Here is a 19,945-nt window from a genome sequence, read left to right as displayed (position 1 = left end):
TGTTCGGGAAAACCAGGATTTTAAAATAGAACAATCTTGTGATCCATGGGCATGGTCCCTCCCATCTCATCTGCTGCATGCTAATAGGAGTGGGCTGAGCAGCTCGATACTTTTCCTTTCTACCTGCTCACAGCTGCAAGCAACGTTCCTTTTAAAATGGTTGGATGCGGAGGCTCTTTGGTGAAACCGAACAGGCATTCCTTGATACAAAGCGATCTGGATCGCCCGGTAAGCTGGGCGCAAGCAGACGATATCTGCTTTAATAGGGATAAATGTATACACTATGAACAAAGGATGCCAGCCGTACTTACAGGACGGGGGACTCTTTCCTGGGAACAGTGATGGAAAAAGATTTGGGGGTCATGGGGGGCGTGATCAGCTGACCATGAGCTCCCAGTGCGACACTGTGGCCAAAAGGGTTAATGCGATGGGAGGCATAACCAGGGGGATCTCACGTAGGAGCAGAGAGGTTATTTTACCTCCGTATCTGGCACTGGCAGTGGTGAAAGTAAACTGGTATGGGGTAAAAATTGACCACTGGTACCGGCCCATACCCAGCTGTGCCTTTTTCCCTTCTCCTCCCCCCTCCCCCCCCCCAGCCCACCAACAGGCCCTTTAAATTGCCACTGGAGCCAGGCAGCACCCGGATGGGCTGGCTGGGGGATGCTGATCCCTTCCGCTTAGGGCCCTGCCCCTTCCGGGAGCCGTGGCCAGCCCCAATACTGGTAAGTCTTCCCCGTTACTTTCACCCCTGGGCACTGGTGCCACTGCTGCTGGGATCTTGCATCCACTTCTGGTGCCAACAGGTCAAGGAGGATGTTGATAAACTGGAGAGGGGTCAGAGAAGAGCCACGGGAATGATTCATTAGAAAACCTGCCTTACAGTGATACAGCTCCCTGATGGAGCTCCTGGAGTCTAACCCTTCCCCTCCTTCCTGGGCCATGTAGACTCCCCGATGAGGAATCTGAATTCAACTTAGAGAGAGGCGACGCAGTGTGGTAGCTAGGACACTGAACATAGACTCAGGAGACCTTGGGTCTCTTCCCAACTCTACCATAGACCTGCTGGGTGACCCTGAGTCAGCCATTTCCCCACTCTGTGCCTCAGTTTCCCTTCCCACTCTTTGACTATTTAGACTGGAAGCTCTTTGGGGCAGGGACTGTCTCTCAGTCAGTCTTGAGCGGAACCGCTCAGTGCTCCCATCATAACTTTTCTATTCCTGGGCCGTGATTTTTGTCCCAGTTCCAGCTGACCTGGCAGCGGTGTGGATTGGGATGGGAAGTGCCCAAGGTGAAGCTAAGATAAAGAAATGCTGGGTCTGATTCCCCATTCCAGGTGTGTCTACGCCGCAAGCTGAGGGCTGATTGCAGCTCAGGTACACGTACGCACACTAGCCTGGCTAAAAATGGCAGTGCAAATGTGGCAGGGTGAGTCTCAGCATGGTCAATGCAGGCAGGCCAGGGGTGCTACGCACCATCTCACCAGCACTGCGTCTACACTGCTATATTTAGCCACGCCAGTGCGGGTGAAGCTAGCTCTGGGATGCCGACCTGAGCAGCAGTCACAGCTTCGATTGCAGAATCATAGCCACAGTTTCTCCATTTTGACCCCAGCAGGACTCCATTGAAATTAGGGTTTCCAGGTGTCCAGTTTTCCATCAGAACGTTCGGTCAAAAAGGGAACCTGGCGGCGTCCGGTCAGCACAGCTGACCGGACGCTAAAAGTCCAGTTGGCCACAGTAGCCGGCCTCTGCCACTGGAGGGCGGGAAAAGCAGCAGCTGCTTCTGGAGCCACATGGAGGAGCTGCTGTCTGCTCAGCTGCTGAAGCTTGACAGAGCATTGGCTGGCTTGCAAGAGGTAGGTGCTGCCACCCAGGGGGAGGGAATCCTGTCCGACCCCCCCCTTCTGCCCCACTGTGCTCTGATTGCCCCGGCCCTGGCCCCTCACTACGGGGACTGACCCCTCCCCGCCCCCTTGCTCCGGGGACTGATCCCTGCCACTTACCGCTGTGCCCTGGCCCCCCTCCACCTCTGTGTCAGCTCCTCCCACCCTGCTCTGCAGGCAGGAGGTGAGTCCTGGGAGAGGGGGGAGCGAGCAGGGTGTGGGCCCTCGGGGGAAGAGGCAGGGCAGGGGGCGGCTTTCAGCAATTAGAAAGTTGGCCGTCCTAAATGAAATGTGTGGCATTACATCCGTGTAAAACCAGAATTCCCTAGTGTGGAAATCAGGATGCTCTTTTCCATACAGTTCTTTGGAGTTGGACTTTCTTCTGGGGACAGTGAGAACTTCCTATCATCCTGAGCACCGCGGGAAACCGGAGACACTTGAAAGATTTTCGTTTTCCTAAGGCCAGTAGTGACTAGATGGAGATGGAGCTGTATATTTTAAAAGGCCAAGGTGTGGTCGGGGGATAATTTGTTACAGGTTACAGCACAAACGCTCCTGGGCAGGGCAGTGGAGGGAGAAGGAGGGCGGGAGAGGGAGAATTGATAGAAATTTATCAGTTGAAAAGGTTTTTTTTTTTCTGATGAAAAATCACTTTCCTGTCGAAAAAGAAATTTCCACCGGACACGTCTGTTTCGGATGAAATGTTTCAGGTTCTCATTAAAAACCCACCTCCTTTTGTCTGACAGTTTTTGAGTTGGGGGGTTTTCAGTTTTTCAACAAACCCCCAGAATCTTTCGATTTTCCCCCCCCGCCCCAAAAATGAAAACTTTTCTGTTGAATTTCTTTTTCCCCAGGAACAACCCGAAAGCCGTTTCCCAGCCAGCCCTGACGGAGGCATGGTGAGCAGAGAGCAGGATAGTTGGATCCGGTGCTGCTAGGGGCACTTCCTTCTGTTTCATCCCCAGCCCATTAGACTGTGGAAGAGTTTCTCAAGGTATATTGGGCTGCATTAGTAGGAGCACTGCCAGCAGATCGAGGGAAGTGATTATTCCCCTGTATTCGGCACTGGTGAGGCCACACCTGCAGTATTGTGTCCAGTTTTGGGCCCTCTACTACAGAAGGGATGTGGACAAATTGGAGAGAGTCCAGCGGAGGGCAATGAAAATGATTAGGGGGCTGGAGCACATGACGTATGAGGAGAGGCAGAGGGAACTGAGCTTGTTTAGTCTGCAGAAGAGAAGAGTGAGGGGGGATTTGATAGCAGCCTTCAACTACGTGAAGGGGGGTTCCAAAGAGGATGGAGCTCGGCTGTTCTCAGTGGTGGCAGATGACAGAACAAGGAGCAACGGTCTCAAGTTGCAGTGGGGGAGGTCTAGGTTGGATATTAGAAAAAACTATTTCACTAGGAGGGTGATGAAGCTCTGGAATGGGTTCCCTAGGGAGGTGGTGGAATCTCCTTCCTTAGAGGTTTTTAAGGTCAGGCTTGACAAAGCCCTGGCTGGGATGATTTAGTTGGGTTTGATCCTGCTTTGAGCAGGGGGTTGGACTAGATACCTCCCGAGGTCCCTTCCAGCCCTGAGCTTCTATGATTCTATGAAGAGCCACCCCTGGAGACACTGACAGTGAGGCTGGGCGGCCATAGGAAGCGACCCTGCAGTGCCCAGGAGGGTGGGCAAGACAGCACCCGTTCTAGGCTATCCCAGCTCTGATTTCTGTGCAGGGGGCGGTGTCACTTGCTGCAGAGGAGGAAGATGAGGGAGACTCCATGGTTCATTCTCTCTGGAGCGACAGCCTGGCACAGCAAAGGGGTTTGGCCCCCACAGATATATGGGGCGCTACCAGGCAGTCCTCTCCATGCACACCCCCACTCCCACACCCCTCCTGAATCTCCCGCACTGCTGCTCCCATGGGAAGACTGCAGCCTGTCGAGACTGTGCCTTTAACCCACCTCGAGAAAATAAATCCAGTGGGGGCGGGCGGGCAGGAGAGTGGGAAGAGGCCAAGAAAGAAAGTTTGCAGCGCGTTACGTAAGCTGAGCCCAGGGCTGCTCTATAATTCATTCCCAAAAAGCATTTTGCCATTGAAAAATTAATGAAATTAACGAGGCATGGAAGCTGAGCTTCTGGCACGGAAAAAAAAAAAATCGGGGGGGAGATTTGCTCTGAGGCCTAACCAGCGATGTCCTATAGGCTCACTTACCACCATCCTTACACAAGTGTGGAGCGACAGCCCACAGTTCCCATGCGGCCGGAGGAGCCATGCCAGGCCCCGGGCTGTTAACACCCTCTGAGCGCAACCCGGTGTGTGTGGGGGGTGGGTGGGGGGGTGAGTGCAGCTCTGAAAGGCTCAGGACAGTTCCTGGTGTAACGGTTGCATTGCCACAAAGTTCCCTTCGCTGGGTTTCTCACGCCCAGGGACAGCGGGTGCCCAAGGTCTGCAGCTGTCCAAAGAGGCGATGATACATTCTGCTTGGCAACATACCGACCAAGCTGCCAAGGCCCAACCGGGGGGATGCCGTGTGGGAGACAGAGCCTTGAGATTATCCATGCAGGAAACCTGAAATGCCCTGGCATTCCTTCCCCTGGGGTAAAGCCGGACTCGTCTCCAGGGGGAACTGAACTAGAGCAGGATAATTATAGAATCACAACGCGGCGGAGCTGCCAGCCTCTTCTCCCAGCGCAAGAACTGTCACCTTCCATCAGGGCCTCTCTGGCATCTTCAAACGCGAAACTCACAAAGCAGGCTGAGGGCGCTCACAGACCTTTCCCCCTCCCCTCACCCACCTTGCTTCCTGTCGCTCTCCTCCTCAATAGAGCCGCTTGCTGGCTTGTGTACCCACTCCATCCCTCCCAGCTGCCTGGCCAACTCGCCTGAAAAGGCCAGCGACCCTGTGACACAAGCCCTCTGCCCTGATCCTCAGACTTACAGCTCCGAACGTCGACTGAAATCAGTGGCAGGTAGGAACCGAGGTAGCTTTGCAGAGCTGGGCCCGTCAGGCTCTTTAACCGCAGCTTCAGGACCAGGCATTGGTGACGCGAATCATTTTCAGCTGTAAAAGTGAGGTCATTTTCAGGGGGGCCCATAGGGGACTTTGGCCCACATCCTCAAAGGTGTTTAGGCCCCTCATTCCCGTTGACTTGCTGATCTGGGTTTGGAGCTAACCCGAGAGCCATCTCTCGCCATGAGGGATGTGTGAGACCTGCTGTGCCTTGCAGAAAGCCAGACTCGGATTCCCCTGCCCATCACTGCCACAGGGATAGTGATGAAACAAATGATGTTTTACTCACACGACGCAAAACAATTCCTTGCTGCTGCGCGAGTTGAGCCTGACCGGCAGGAATTAGCAACACCACGAATTGCATTGCAGAAATCGGTGGTCACGTCTGAAAATTCTGGCCTCAGGGTCTCACGCTCTGGTCCAGACACCCCCCTTCTCTCTACCGGGCAAAACTAATGAGCTGCGGATTGTGGCAGCTGGCAGCCGCAACAGGAATTCAGACCTGCTGTGTCCAGGAGTTTATTTTTGATTTTAACAATGTGTCAGAAGCAACCCTACAATAATAAATCTCGGTGCATGCACGGGGAGGAAACCCCAACTGGGTTGTTATTAAAACCACAGTGAATGAGAAATAATGAGCCAGATCTTCAGCTGGGGAACCTCATTGTAGTTCCTTTGCAATGGAGTGGAGAGATGTTACGTTACACCCGTTGGGGAGCCGGCCCGTTGACTCCAATGGAGCGATGCTGCTTTAACATCAGCTGAGGATCTGGCCCAGTATTTTTTTTAATTCCACAGAGTGCTTGGACAGGGTCCCTTTGAAACAAATGGGTCTGTTCTCCCTCGACGCCCCCTTATGGGTGTTCTTGTCCTACAAGACATCGGCTGTGCCCTCCCCAGAAGATTGACACTCACACCACATCCCCGTCTCACCATAACCGCTTTCATGTCCAATCTGGGCTGTTTGATGCCTCACGCTGGCTTGTCACATGGGTCTGCCTCTGTCACCCTGACTCTCCCATCTCGTGCATGGTTTTCCTTTGTCTCCTTTTGCAAAACACCTTTGCCCATTCAATGAGCAAGGATGGACAGCGGGTTGGCTGGTTTGTGCAGCCTTGTCTACCTGCGGGGAAGGAGGGGGTCATTAATTCACACTGAGTTTTGGAGCACTGGCATCATCATAGAAAATCCCAAAGTATTCTAGCCTCCTTGTAACTCAAGTGCCGTCCGACTCGATCCCTAGCTAGGTCTTAAGGAGACCTGGCTGGATAATAACAACGCTAAGTGATGTGCATTAGAGAGACACTGCGATAATTGCGTACACACAGCCAAGCTTTTCCTGATTCATTACAGATCAGTGGCCCAGATCTTCAAAGGGGCCTAACCTCAGGGAGGAGGGATAGCTCAGTGGTTTGAGCATTGGCCTGCTAAACCCAGGGTTGTGAGCTCAATCCTTGAGGGGGCCACTTAGGGATCTGGGGCAAAAATTGGTCCTGCTAGTGAAGGCGCAGGGGGCTGGACTCAATGACCTTTCAAGGTCCCTTCCAGTTCCAGGAGATTGATATATCTCCAGTTATTACCTTTACCTTTAACCTTCAGTTCAATGGGAGGGAGGCACCTCCATATCACCGAGGATCGAGCCGGCCGGTGCACCTACACAGCAGGGACTTTGTGTAGGGTAAGCATGCAACATTCACAGTGCTTCGCTTCACCGCTGGGCTCTGTGCATTCTGGGACATCTCGTGCTGTGCATTGTGGGACACAAGGCAAAAGGGTCTGGAATGCTGGAGGTCAAACTCCGCAATTCCCGTGTTTCCTCTTCCGCCGTCCCCTGATTCATCTCTTGTGGGCAAGCTAGCACCATTTCAGGAAGGAAAAGGAAGGGACTGACAGCCTAGAGTGCTGGAACAATTGTATAGTAGGGGTGCCGAGAGCCGTTGAACAGTAAACCCTGGATAGGCTGAAAATCACTTCAAGCACCTATAGACAGCCCCAGAGATCTCCACAGCACAGGTACAGGATGGACAGTGACCGTGCAAGCTCTGTCCCAGCAAGCCCATGTTTGGAATCAGAGATGAGTTTAATCTCAGCCAGGAGCTGAACTCAGATCTCCAGAGGTGCTATCCTGTCTCTTAACTACAGCCCCTCTCGGTGCCTCAGTTTCTTCATCTGTAAAATGAGGATAATGATACTGATGAGCTGTACAACATGCTTTGAGTTCTGCTAGGGATGATGCTGATGCTGATTTACTCCAGTGCAATAAGAAGAATAGTGCTTTATGCCCATTTTGCACTGGTACAAATGACTCTACAAGGTGCAAGACAAAATCAGGCCCAGAAAAATCACAACAATATTTCTGTCCATATTAAACCATATTTGTTTTACACCCATTTTTCAGATGGGGAAACTGAGGCCCAGAAAGGTTCAGCCACATGCCGAATGCAAGTGGCATGACATGGGGTATGTCTACACTGCAGCGGGGAAGCGCGCCTCCCAGGCTGGGTAGATGGACATGCTGGTTCTGCTCAAGCTAGCGTGCTGAAAAACAGCCAAGTGGCCGTTGAGCACAGCTCGCCACTAGAGTACATGCCCGACCGACTCCGTGTCCATGCCCAGGTGGCTAGCCTGTGCCACCTCCTGAGCCACCACACCTGCACCGCGATTTATAGCGTGCTACCGCGAGCAGAGTGAGCGTGTGTCTATCGACCCATGCCCCAGCTGTTCCCTCTTGACTCCTCCAGGCCAGGCATCACTGATGATCGCCAGGCACTGTAGGCTCTTTAAAGAATTTATCCTCAGAACCGAACTGTGAAACCAATTTAGGCCTGCTCTTACCAGCAATGACATGCACACTTAACTTCCCGCAAGCGAGGAGACCATTAATTAAGCACCTGCATGAGCGTTTACGGAGCTTCTCTCACTATCCCACTGGGGGAAACTGAGGCAGTGACTTGTCTTAGAACACTCAGGAAACCAGGGATAGAACCACACTAACAACGAGGAGTCCGGTGATACCTTAAAGATCTGAAGAAGTGGGTTTTTTACTCACAAAAGCTTATGCCCAAATAAAATCTGTTAGCCTTTAAAGTGCCACCCGACTCCTCATTGTTTTTGTGGCTACAGACTAACACGGCTACCCCCCGATAAAGGGATAGAACCCTAAACCCAAGTCCCCTTTCCCCACCTCTGCCTGGGGATGTCCCCATGACACCCCTGCAGCTGCTTCCAAACCACTTCTGGGAAATATATCTCAGTGTCATTTTCAAATCATGGCAATCTACAGTACTCAGCTGGTGTCAATTAGCCAAGTTCACCTCAAGGAAATGAGGCTAATTGAGGTGTGGGGGGGAAGCCTTTTATTTTGAGCCAGGCCTAAAATCAGCCTTAAAAAAAAAACAACCCCAAGCCAACAATTCTCTGGCCCTAATAAACTGGCTAAATCAAATGTGTCCGCTCATCTGGCCAGGAGCGCAGACAGCTGAGAGTTAATGTGGCCAGCACTTAGGGGAAAGCGCTGGGGCTGCTCTGACATCCTTTCCTGGCTTGTGCAATGCCTGCCGGTGGCCAGGGTCGGTGCTGTGCCTCCAGAGAGCGTCGATTTAAATAATAAACAGGGTGTTGAAAACCCGACCATTTCCTCGCTCCTCTCTAGCAGAACCACACCTCGGGCAGGGGTTGAAGTTCCCAAGGAAAGTTTCCTCCTCCTTTTCGGGCACAGAGAGCCGGGCGAGCGGGGGGGGAAAGCCCCGCTGGGATCGGGCTGCGAGAAGGGGAAGGTAAGGAGATGATTTGAGTTTATTATTAAAAAAAAAAATAGAATCTTCACCCTGGTTAATTTCACCCCGTGTCCGGGCAGCTGGAGCTCTGCGCGTGGGAGACCCAGGCACGAGGGGGGCGATGGGGTGGGTGGGTTAGTGGCTCAGACAGGGGCTTCTACGCCTTAGCTAAGGCAACAGCCCGGCTCGATTCCTTTCCCCCATGGGGGAGGAAGGAGCGTGTGTTTGAAAGCAACATGGCTCTGCTGGTCTTCGCGCAGTTCACAGGCAATCCGCCCCCCCTCGCCTGTTACTTTCTCTAAAGTGAAACCCGATTGCACCTTCAGGAGCTCTTAAAAAATTCCAGAGCCTGGCTTGAATGCGTCCCATTGATTCAGATTTGAACTGGGACTTGTGGGAAAGTTCTTCCCCCCCCCCCCTTTCCTGTAACAGCTGGGGGGAGGGAGGGTTGTTTTTAAGCAGGTAGGTGAAATGCTTTGCCAGGGCTTGAAATATTCAAAACTCCCAACAGAAAACGGGGGCGGGAGGGGGGAGCCGGAAGTCTCCTCACTTTTCAGACATGTGGTTGAATTTAAGCCGGAGAGGCAGGCGGTTCAAATAGCTGTCTCCTCTCGCAGTGACTAATGGGGCCGGGTGACTAGGCGCAAGGAATCGCAGGCTGTAACTTGCAGACCTGGGAAGGAATGGCTGGCAGGGGGGAGGGCTGGGGCTGTCTCCTTTGCTGATGAAAGTGGCAACCCTTTCTCCGGGAGCCAGCCTGCGCTCCTGGAGCGAGCGAGGGGTTTGCAGGGTCACCCCCTGGCCCTGGGCGGCATGTTCCTGATGGTGAAACTGGTGACTTCGAGCCAAATGGGTAGGGGACGGGGACTGCACCCTTTCCTCTCTCCTTTGTGTGTGTGCGGGTCTTTGCTGGTGATGCAGCGATTGCCCCTGTTATGGGAATGTGGCGCCGGAGCGGTTTGTTCCTCCCCCCAATGCTGTGACCTTGACGTGAGGTCAGGCTCAAGGCCAGGACCTCTGTGGTGGTGGCCGAAATGTCAATAAGGGTCTTCAGAGGTCAGTTCAAAACAAATAATGCAGAGGAATAAAACCAGCATTGGCCCCCTAAAGTTTAGGCTGCTGACAAGCCTTCTGGGGAACCTTCCCGCCCCCGCGATCCCTGCTGATTCAGTGGTGAGTAAGAAACCGGAGACCCACTGAGACAGCGTCAGAGCTCTGATGATATCTACACAATTGCTTCACGCAGACCCCCACCCCCACCCCGAGTCCAGGACAGTGGGGCAGTCCAGCCCTGGCAGGATCCCACGCCTGTGACCTGCTGCTGCAGGATTTCTCAACAGCAAAGTGGCCAGACAAGGGCTGCAAGAGAAGTCATTTTGTGTGTGTGTGTGTGTGGCTGAGGCTGTCTGCCCTGCTAAGCCGAGAACTGGATGGTTCCCTTGCCTTCCAAAGGGCCTTAGGAACAAGCAGACCCAGTCGTGCTGTCTGTGGATGCAAGATTGGGTCCCCAGAGCCTTTCCCTGTCAGCAAAGCATGGTCTGCACATCCTCAAATCCCCCATGGGGGAAACCTACCTACCACCCCAGCCCCATCTCAGCAGAAGCTGAGCCAGATTCTGGCCTTGTTTGGTGGAGATGCGCCACTGGTAAAGAGGACAGAATCTAGCCCGTGGCTTGGAGAGTCAGACCTGTCCAGCTTCTGTCCTTTGCAGGCGAAACTCCCTTAGGGTGGATTAATTGTAAGGCCTTTGCTTTTCTTAAGCAGTCTCTCATGTGATGAAGGATTGATTGATTTTTGGTGTGTGTTTGAATGAGACACTTTAGACCGTGGGAACAATTCCACAAGGGTCGTGGTGGGTTCTCCATCGTCACTGGCGATTTTGAAATCCTAGAAGATTAGGGTTGGAAGAGACCTCAGGAAGCATCTAGTCCAACCCCCTGCTCAAAGCAGGACCAATTCCCAACTAAATCATCCCAGCCAGGGCTTTGTCAAGCCTGCCCTTAAAAACCTCTAAGGAAGGAGATTCCATCACCTCCCTCTGGAACCCATTCCAGTGCTTCACCACCCTCCTAGGAAAAAAGTTTTTCCTAATATCCAACCTAGACCTCTTCAAGCCGTCTCTTCTGAAAGAGATGCTCCAGCTGAAACAGGAATGATTTCACGGCGGTTCTCTGGCCTGGTTATGCAGGAGGTGGGATTAGGTGATCACCGTGGGTCCCATCTGATTTTTAGAATTGTGGCTCTATGAAGAAACTCCTCTTGTCAGCACTGCTACAGCCCTGCAGAATAAACACGGTGACTCACTGCCTTTGGGCATGTTTGCGGCTCTCATGGCCTCCCAAGGACTTAACGGGGAAATTAAACTGTGTTGCATTTTTCAGTAGCAGGGTTTAATTTTGCTACCCCGTGCGGCGTGTTGGGCACCTATTGTTCCACACAGTAGCAAGAAAGGATCTTGATTAAATACCAGACATCTCGTGCTGCCTCTGCTGTTCCCCGGGGGCCGGCAGGAGAAGCGCTGAAACGCTGGGCAGAAGGCTCGTTCTCACAGTATTCTTGGCTGGGGGCGGATGCGTGTTTGAAATCTTGCCATCTCTAGCCTGGTTTTTCAGACCCACATGGATGCAGCCTCAATTCTCAGCTGCGGTTGTGCAAAGCTCAGACGTCAAAGGGCTCGATCCACAGCTGGGGTAAGCCAGCATGAGTAGAGCAAGGTTGATTTCACCCTGGATCTACACTGTTCTCAGTGGTAGCAGATGGCAGAACAATGAGCAATGGTCTCAAGTTGCAGTGGGGGAGGTCTAGGTTGGATATTAGGAAAAACTTCTTCACTAGGAGGGTGGTGAAGCACTGGAATGGGTTCCCTAGGGAGGTGGTGGAATCTCCTTCCTTAGAGGTTTTTAAGGCCTCGCTTGACAAAGCCCTGGCTGGGATGATTTAGCTGGGGATTGGTCCTGCTTTGGGCAGGGCGTTGGACTAGATACCTCCTGAGGTCCCTTCCAATCCTGATATTCTAGGATTCTACCCCAGCTGGACTAAAAAGGATAGGCAGGTATCAGAGCAGAACTTGGTCCTTCAGTTCTTAGCTGAACATCTCTTTAAAAACCAGGGCTAGATCCCTGGCTGGAATAAATCCTCATTGCTCCGTTGACTTTAGTGAGGCAAAACTAACTTTCCCCAACTGAGAATTTGGCCCATTGGCTTCTGAAGAGAGAGGCTGTGTGTGTTTGCCTTAGAGGTGAGCCCAGACCTAGCCATGGGATCCAGACACCACTTGATTTTTAGGAGCACCTGGCTATGAATTTCCTATCTGGCTGTGATCACGACAGTGAGCTGAGCCAAAATGGATGATCCAGTCGTCCCTGATTTGGGGCAGGTTTGCCTCCATTATGCTACTAAATAATATTTTATTTGTGTTCCCATAGTACCTAGGAGGCCCTGGTGATCAGGGGCGGTACAAACGCAGATCAGGACCCCCTGGTGCCAGGGGCGGTACAAACACAGACCAAAAAGATGGTTGCAGGGCTCCCCTCGTTCTGGGTGTCACACAGACACCCCTTATCCTGACGAGCGCCTGGTCTCAATAGACAAAGGACGGGAGGGGAAACAGAGTTGCAGAGGGTACGTCTACACTGCAATCAAAGATTCGCAGCCCAGCAGCGGCTGGCTTGGGTCAGCTGGCTCCGGGGGCTAATAATTGCCGTGTAGATGCTCAGGTTGGGCTCTGAGATGCTGGGAGGGGGAGGGTGTCGGAAACCAGGCTCCGGCCCAAGCCCAAATGTCTCCACTGCCGTTTTTGGCCCCGCAGCCTGAGCCGACTCGGGCTCTGAGGCCTGGCGCTGCGGGTTTTTCATTGCGGAGGAGACGTGCCCAGAGAGCTTTGTGCTGGATAATGTTAGGGCAGCGGAGCAGCCTGATCACAGAACCCAGATCTCTGGAGTCCTAGCGCCGTTAGGCCAGGATTATAAAGGCAAAGGGGAATGACTGGCCTGGAGTAGGGGTGACCTGAATATGACCACAAGGCCTGTGTGCAGCGGGCTGGCTTTCTCATGAAGGGCGGTTAGACGCCGAGGCCATCAGGGGAAGGGATGGAGCGTCCCATCTCACCGTCCTTCCTGCCAGCGGCACGGGGATGTCCCAGGTGTGACTCACCGCCAGGCCGTGCTGCTGGGACACTCCTGCCCCGGAGTAGCCACTCGAAACTGGACTAACGCATGAGGCACCAAGCCCAGGAGAGCTCGCCGTGACGCTGAGGGCACTTAGCATGGGGCCGATGCGTGGGATGGTGACAGGTCAGAGGGAGCCCGACTGCCCGGCTAGTCCGGTGCGCCCTGCAGAGGGTTAATGGCATTTAGCCGAGCTCTGCAAATGCCAGCGGCTGGGCCAGGGCACAATGAGTCTTTGGCAGGCTGAGGAATGCTCTGTCTTTGGGGCTGAGCAGATTTTCTGCTTGCAAGAGCAGGATGGGGGGTGGAGGGGGGGAATCTTCTTTGTGGACTGTTACTTTCTTCTCATTCAGCAGTTGCGGGAGGAACAGCCTCAGGCATTTACCAGTGGGGGTGAGGAGCACACGGGTGGGTTTCAGAGAGGCAATTGCATCCTCTTCTCCCAGGCTGAGGGCGAGAACACGGTTTGGGGGATCCAGGGATGACTGATGGCATTGCAGTAGGAAGCCTCAGTCAACGGCACAGCCCCCAGTGCGCTAGGCGCTGTACAGAGACAGAGCAAAGAGACAGTCCCTGCAAACTCAACGTGGATTATCAGGGCGTACTTTCCTGGATGTGACTTCTGTCTCCACACTGCCTGACACAGCACAGACCTCAGAGGCCCAATTCTCTTCTCACCCCTGCGTCAATCCGGAGTGACTCCAGTGATGTGAGATCCGAATCAGGCTCCCAAAGAGGAAGATGAGGTGCAAAGAAAATACACGCAGAGCTGGAACACACACTAAGGAGTGACAAACGTGGGGCTGGGTCCTCGGCTGGTGGAAATCAGTGTTGCTCTACCATGAGATACAGCGAAGAGCAGAGCTGTGCTGATTTCCACCAGCTGAGGATCCGGTCCAGAACAACCTCGTTCTCCTCCGTTTTAGCCTCTGATCCCCTTGCCCTGAATGCAGAGTAAGCCAGGCCCTGCTGCCTGAGCTCAGACGCCCCGATTTCCACCGCGGCCCCCTCAGAACTCCTGCCACTCACATCAGTGGTTCAGAATTGTCTCCCATGCGTCTCAAACCCTCCATGGACTCACTGCAGCTAACCCCCAGTTGCCTCTTTCTCTGCTCCTTCTGCCCAGGTCAGCAGAGCTTCCTCCTCTGCACCTGCTGCCCTGTATCCTGCATCTCCTCCATCCCCTGCTCGCTTCCCTGATTGCCCTCCTCTTTACCCCTTCCCACCATCTCTCCCCGTGGGAGCAAGGACCTTCTGCTTTGCAGCACCTGCTGTTTGGAGCAGTCCCTGTCTCTCTCCGCCTCAGATTCCCCAGCTGATGTGACTAGTTCCTCCACTGACGTCAGCAGAACAGTCCTGATTTGCACCAGCTGGGGGTCTGGCCCGGCAGAGCCGAATCGTGAGTTGTGTTGGCGGCTTGGAGCCGGCGTTTCCAAGGCAGATGTAATTTGTGAGCGTCCTTGTTAGCGGCTGCCCCGCTGAAGCGTCCCCGGGGTCTGAGCGTAGGGGGGAACAGAGCGGCCGTTTGTGAGGGGGCTGCCTGGGTCCGTGCGGCAGCTCCGTGCACAGACAGGTCACCCCAGGGCAGACGGCTGGAGCGCAGCTACTTCTAAACCGGTTTGAGTGTGTTTCGGGGGGAGAAGGGTTTTTTCTTTTCTATTCATTTTTGTTCTGTTTCCATGACCGGCTAACACAAAAGCTGCTTCTGCAGATGCCTCTATTCCCGCACACGCTGGGAGCCGAGCAGTGGGGTCTGCCCGTGGTGACTTCCTGGCACGTAGGAATTTTGGGCTCTGAGGTTTGGCCAGGGGCTGCAGCCGGGCGGCGTCTCGATCAGTTCAGCTGCTGCACACCAGGGTTAACTGGGTGTAGTTGCTACCCAGTTAGGGTGACCAGATGTCCTGATATTTAACCCTTTGTCCCGCGTCCCAAGCAATGTACGATCGGGACGTCATTTGTCCTGATATTCGGGTAAGGAGGCGAGTGGGAGGGAGGCGCTGGAGCACCCACGGGGAAAAATTGCAGCCAAGCCCCCTCCTCCTCGCCACCTTCTCCCCCCCTTCCCCCAGCGTGCCGCGTCCCCGTTCCTCCCCCCCCCCCCAGCGCTTCCCGTCGCCTAACAGCTGTTTGGCGGCACTTAGGACTTTCTGGGGAGGAGCGGGAACGTGGTGCGCTCGGGGAGGAGGTGGAATGGGGGCGGAGCGAGGGCGGGAAGAGGTGGGAGGTGGGCGAGCACCCACCCGGCAGAGGGGAAGTCGGTGCTGTAGGGGCAAGTGGCGGGCCGGGTGGGCGAGGAGGCGAGTGGCAGGTGGGGGACTGAGGAGGGACGCAGCAAGCCAGCAGCAGGCAGGGGGAGGGGGGCCTGAGTGGGGAGGGGGTGGGACCTGGGGCAGAGTGGGGGCGGAGCCTGGGAGGAGTGGGGGTGGACTGTGGGCGGGGCTGACGGCACCCCAATGTGTCCCAATATTTAGTGTTGGGATCTGGTCCCCCTATACCCAGTCGGGAGGGTAGCCTCTTTGCACAGGTGTGAGTGATTCCGGGAGGGTGCGGGGGGAGAACTGTTCATCTCCTGAGGGCTCTGGCATTGCGAACCGGACTCGCTCTTACCGCTGTGTATCATCCCCTGTGCCATGGCCCATGGGAGCTCTCGCTGCTATGGCGGGGGGTGGAAATCGACACGGTCTAGTGACCACGGGACAGGACTCTGGGGTTCTGCTGCTGATTAGTGACGTGCCCTGTGGTGTCTCAGTTTCCCTCTCTGTAAAGTGGAGGTGCAAATCCCTCCTCCTCTGTGGGTTTGAAGTGCAGGTCGAAGGCACTACAAAGGTTCACGGGATTCTTGTTTATCTCGTCACACGTTTCCTCTTCCACCCTCTCCTTATCTGATCTGGACCCCATGTCTCAGTGAAACCAGCAAGAGAACCCGGAACATGTGCTTCCCCTCTTACCCGCCAGCTGATCTCGGTACAGAGGCGACACTTGCGATTTTTCACTAGGCTGCGGTAGTGAAAGCTGGGAACTATATTTGTAATGGCCCAGGAAAGAGAAGGTTGGGGGGGGGTAGGGGGAGGTGAACGGAGGCTATAAATATCTACACAGAACAATGCGAATAGGAATTGCTCAATCTCCGATGAGATGAGAGGGGAATGAGGAGGACTAGCCTGGAGCTAAAGCAGGAGACCGCGTCTGGAGAGCTCTTTGTGCAGCGGAGATCTGGTGGTGATGGGGGTGGCAGAGCTCAGCGTTCCTGGACCGGTATGTCTGGGGGAAGAGTCTGCTCAGCTTTGCTTCGCCTGCCTTTCCCCGGCCCTGACAGCCTGGGTTCGTTGACCTTCAGGATGATGTGGCAGAGGCAGTGTGGCCTAGTGGTTAGGGTGTGGGGGGGTCCTCAGGAGTCCTGGGTTCTGTTCCTGGCTCGGATCTGCTGTGACCTAGCCACTCGTCTCTCTGTGCCTCAGTTTCCCATCCCATCCTTTAGCTGACTGGTCTATTTAGACTGTAAGCTCCTTGGGGCAGGGACTGTCCCTGCAGTGCCTGGCTCGGATCAGGGCTGGTGTTTCTAGGGGCTACTGCTATAAATCAAAGTGGTGGTGCCAGGCCTGTCTAGCTCCATGCCGAGGCCCAGCCTGTGACACCCGCCCCCACACCCCCGCCCGCCGTGGTGGGGATGTAGTAGCTGTGGGGATGTGCTTTCCGCCCATACCAAGCAGTGATCCGGCTTGTAGTCTGGATCCGGTCGTGCTGCAGGTCCAGTCCACACAACAGGCCTGGATTTCGACAGCACCCATGAGTGAATCGATCCAAATTCTCAGCCTTAGACCCACCTGAAAGGAAAATTAGGACTAAGGGTTTGTCTACATGGGGGAAATTAGATTTACACCCCCACCTTAATCCACATTAAAGAGGATTAACTACACCACATTAAACCCCTGTGTCAACACCCTCGTTCAAAAATTTCAAGTGGCCTTAATTTAGTTGATCTTAATTCATTTCCAAAATTAATTAAACTAAACTGCAGGAAGACCACTTTAAATCTGAATCACAGCATCTGCACAGGGATCGAATGTGTTTTTTAACTAATCCGCTTCAAATTCCCACCTTCAGTTAATTAGGATTAACTTTCCTGCATGTCCCTGTGTAGACAAGCCCTTGTTCCAGTATAAGCCTGTCCACACAGGGAGTGAATCGGGAATAGTTAATCAGGAATAACTCCATGTGTAGACAAGGCCTAAATTAGTATGACACTAACATGCCTGGTGCATGTTTGAATCTCACGACCGGAGGCTATCACCAGTGAGCACCAAAGGCCCCCCCAGAGATGCTAGATCAAGAGGCCACTAGAAGTATCCCTGGCACATGGCTGTAGTAGCTGTCTTGGCACGGTAGGCCCTAGTGCAGTCACACCCATTGGCACTGCCCTCACCTGTCTCCTGCTGTTCGTGTCGGACCAGCCCCGCAGTTGCTAGACGACTGCAGTGGTTAAATAAAACAGTGCATTGTGCAAGTCACTGCCACTCCTCGCTCCCGTTCTCTGCTCGCCTGGCTGTCCGATGGGATGGCACCAGGGTTACTGGGTCATAGGGTGACCAGATGTCCCGATTTTGGGGACTTTGTCTTATATAGGCGCCTATTTCCCCCCACCCCCTGTCCTGATTTTTCACACTTCCTGTCTGGTCACCCTGCTGGGTCAGTGGATTGGGCTGGCCCCCCCGACCGGCATCAGGCTCCGCTTTTGGCAGCACTGGGCTGTAGGAAAGGCCCTGGAATGAGTGCGTGACACGGGCCCCTTTGCTTTTTGTGAAGGGATGCTGGCTGGGGTCCGGGCGTTTGGACCCGGGCCTGTGTAATGCAGTGGAGACGCAGGTTGGGATCCTGGGTTCAGCAATCCCTAACCTGGGGTTACAGCCGAGTGTGGACGTTCAAGCCCTAGGTTACCAAAGCCAGGGGCTGCCAACTTGAGTTCTACTCCCCTTGGGCTTGCGTTGCAGTGTAGACAGACCCTGAGTGGCCGGGCCAAAGAGGCAGAACGGACTCTCACTCCCCGCCCACAGCTAGATCAGCCTTATTGCCCCCGGGACGTCCCAGGAGCGGATGAGACGGATCCAGCCCTGCTGGTCTCGCTGAAACCACCGCGAGCTGCGTCCACTTGTGACTTTGGCCCAGGGCAGGTACGTGGGGTAGGAAGGAGACATTTAACCATCAGCCCTGGGCCTGGTTCTCCTCTGCCTTTCTCTGGTGTGAATTGGGAGTCAGAGGCCCAGCCCAGGCTGGTGGTGTCCGTACGGCGCTACGCAGACCTTCCGCTGGGGTCTGTGGCTCGAGTTGCACCCATGCTGCAGGACTGGCCCCAAGTCACAGCAGGACTCTGGTGCTGACCCACCCCCTCAGCAGGGTCCTAGGCCCCAAGTCCTGAGGGCTGACCCGAGTCAGGCTGGTTTGTGGCTGGACAGACGCAGGCGCTTGGGCTGAGACCTGAGTCAGAGACCAGGCTTAGCGTGCAGTGTAGACAGACCCGAAGTGACACTCCCCTCCCAGGGCCAGGAGTCAGGACTCCTCTTTGTGTGCACTAACCACTAGAACCCGCTCCCCTCCCAGAGCCAGGGACAAAACCCAGGAGTCCTGGCCCGCAAGCCTCCCGCTCTGAGCACTAGCGCATTCAGTACCCTGGGATGCAACCAGAGGCCAGTGCGAACGTGTTCGTCTTGACCCCGTTCCTGCAAAACGGACTCTCTGGGCCCAGCGCGTCCTGCCAGGACATCGAATTGCACCGGAATTAGTGACGTTTTGCACATAATGTCACCGAGCCAGCCCCGCTGCCAGCCTCCACGCGCTGATGTCCGGGGAGAGAACGGGGCCCCTTTCTGAACCATCAGTGCCTGGCATTCAACGGAGTCAAGCAGCCCCAGGCCTGATCCTACGCTCAGCGGTGTAAATCAGGAGCCACTCCCCTAGAACAGCTGGATTTACACCGGCACCAAAGCTGCACAGGTGGGAGAGGAATAGGAATAGCAGGTAGAATTCCCAGCAGTGAGGTGAGCTCACCCCTGGTGTCCTCCGGCCTTGTCCTGGGCACATTATCACGCCCCAGCCAGCCTGCTCTGGTCCACGAGCTTGGATCTCGCTGCCCAGTCTCTCTTCCCCTCTGCTGCCTGCCCCCCATGTGCCGATCCCTTCGGCCCGCTGAAATAGCAGCCGGGCTTACACCCGGGCAAGTGAAAGGAGAAATGAGCCCCATGAGTCTAGGCTCAAGGGACCTGAGTCACCGGCTCGCTCCTCCTCCTCCTGCCCGCCGCCCACAATGTTCCTTCAAGGAAATGGAGCTCTGCCAGGGCGCCTCTCTGCTCCGCCGTCGTGCCAGGATTGCCTCTGTCTGGGGGCCGATGTGGCGTGGGGCCGGGCGCTCTGAGTGTGGAGCAGGGGTGGGCGTCTGGGGCGGATGTGGGGCTCAGTTGGCCGGAGAGGAGGGTACGCGCCTGTTCTCGGCGTGGGGTTTACAATGAGCGGCTGGGGCCAAATCCAGGGCTCCCCTGGCGGGCGCAGGGCAACTCGGGCCAGGCTGGCCCTCCCCGAGGGCTGGGAGCGGGCAGGGTTGGAGCAGGGAGGGCAGCCAAGGCAAATCTTCCATTAAGGCAAGTCCCTGCGGCCGTGCCCTGCCCGGCTCTCGGAGGGAGCCTGCCACTCTGCAGCCGTGCCTGCCCCTGGCTGGAGGCACTCGGGCTACGGAGCGAGGCCTTGGCACATGGATCGCTCTGTCCCAGTCCCTCCGGGCCCCCGGTGGGAGCCGCCCATCCTCCCTCTTCACTCCCCAGCGCTCGGAGCCGTGGCGAAGGCACAGATCTGTTTCCCCCTGTCTGCCCCAGACCAGGTGCCAAGCCATGTGCTCTAAGCCCAGCCTCGTACCAGGAGCCAGCTCTAGGATTGTTGTGGGAGGTGGGATCCGAAAGCTGTTGGCCAGATACCACAAGGAGGGGCACACGGGGAGAGAAGCCAGCCCAACACACAGTGACAGTGTTGGCTAGTGGCTAGACCACTGGATTGGGACACAGGAGAGGGGTCCGAGAGGCAGGATGGCCCAGGGGCTCTGCCACAGACTCCCTACGTGACCTTGGGCAAGTCACTC

The 19,945-nt window shown here is 55.1% G+C and overlaps 1 protein-coding gene across 1 annotated transcript in view; it reads left to right on the top strand.

Moving 5' to 3' along the window:
• Positions 1-8,385: 8,385 nt before the first annotated feature.
• Positions 8,386-19,945, top strand: part of CDC42SE1 (CDC42 small effector 1) — a 54,279-nt gene continuing 42,719 nt past the window's right edge. Inside the window, exon 1 of the mRNA XM_039512365.1 lies at positions 8,386-8,659. The gene's annotated coding sequence lies outside the window, so the exon portion shown is untranslated. The remainder of the gene's footprint in view (positions 8,660-19,945) is intronic.

This window comes from Mauremys reevesii, linkage group 24, assembly GCF_016161935.1.
Source record: "Mauremys reevesii isolate NIE-2019 linkage group 24, ASM1616193v1, whole genome shotgun sequence".
In the NCBI taxonomy this organism is placed as follows: domain Eukaryota; kingdom Metazoa; phylum Chordata; order Testudines; family Geoemydidae; genus Mauremys; species Mauremys reevesii.
Note: the sequence above shows the minus strand (reverse complement) of the source record. Positions and strands in the feature narration are given on the sequence as shown.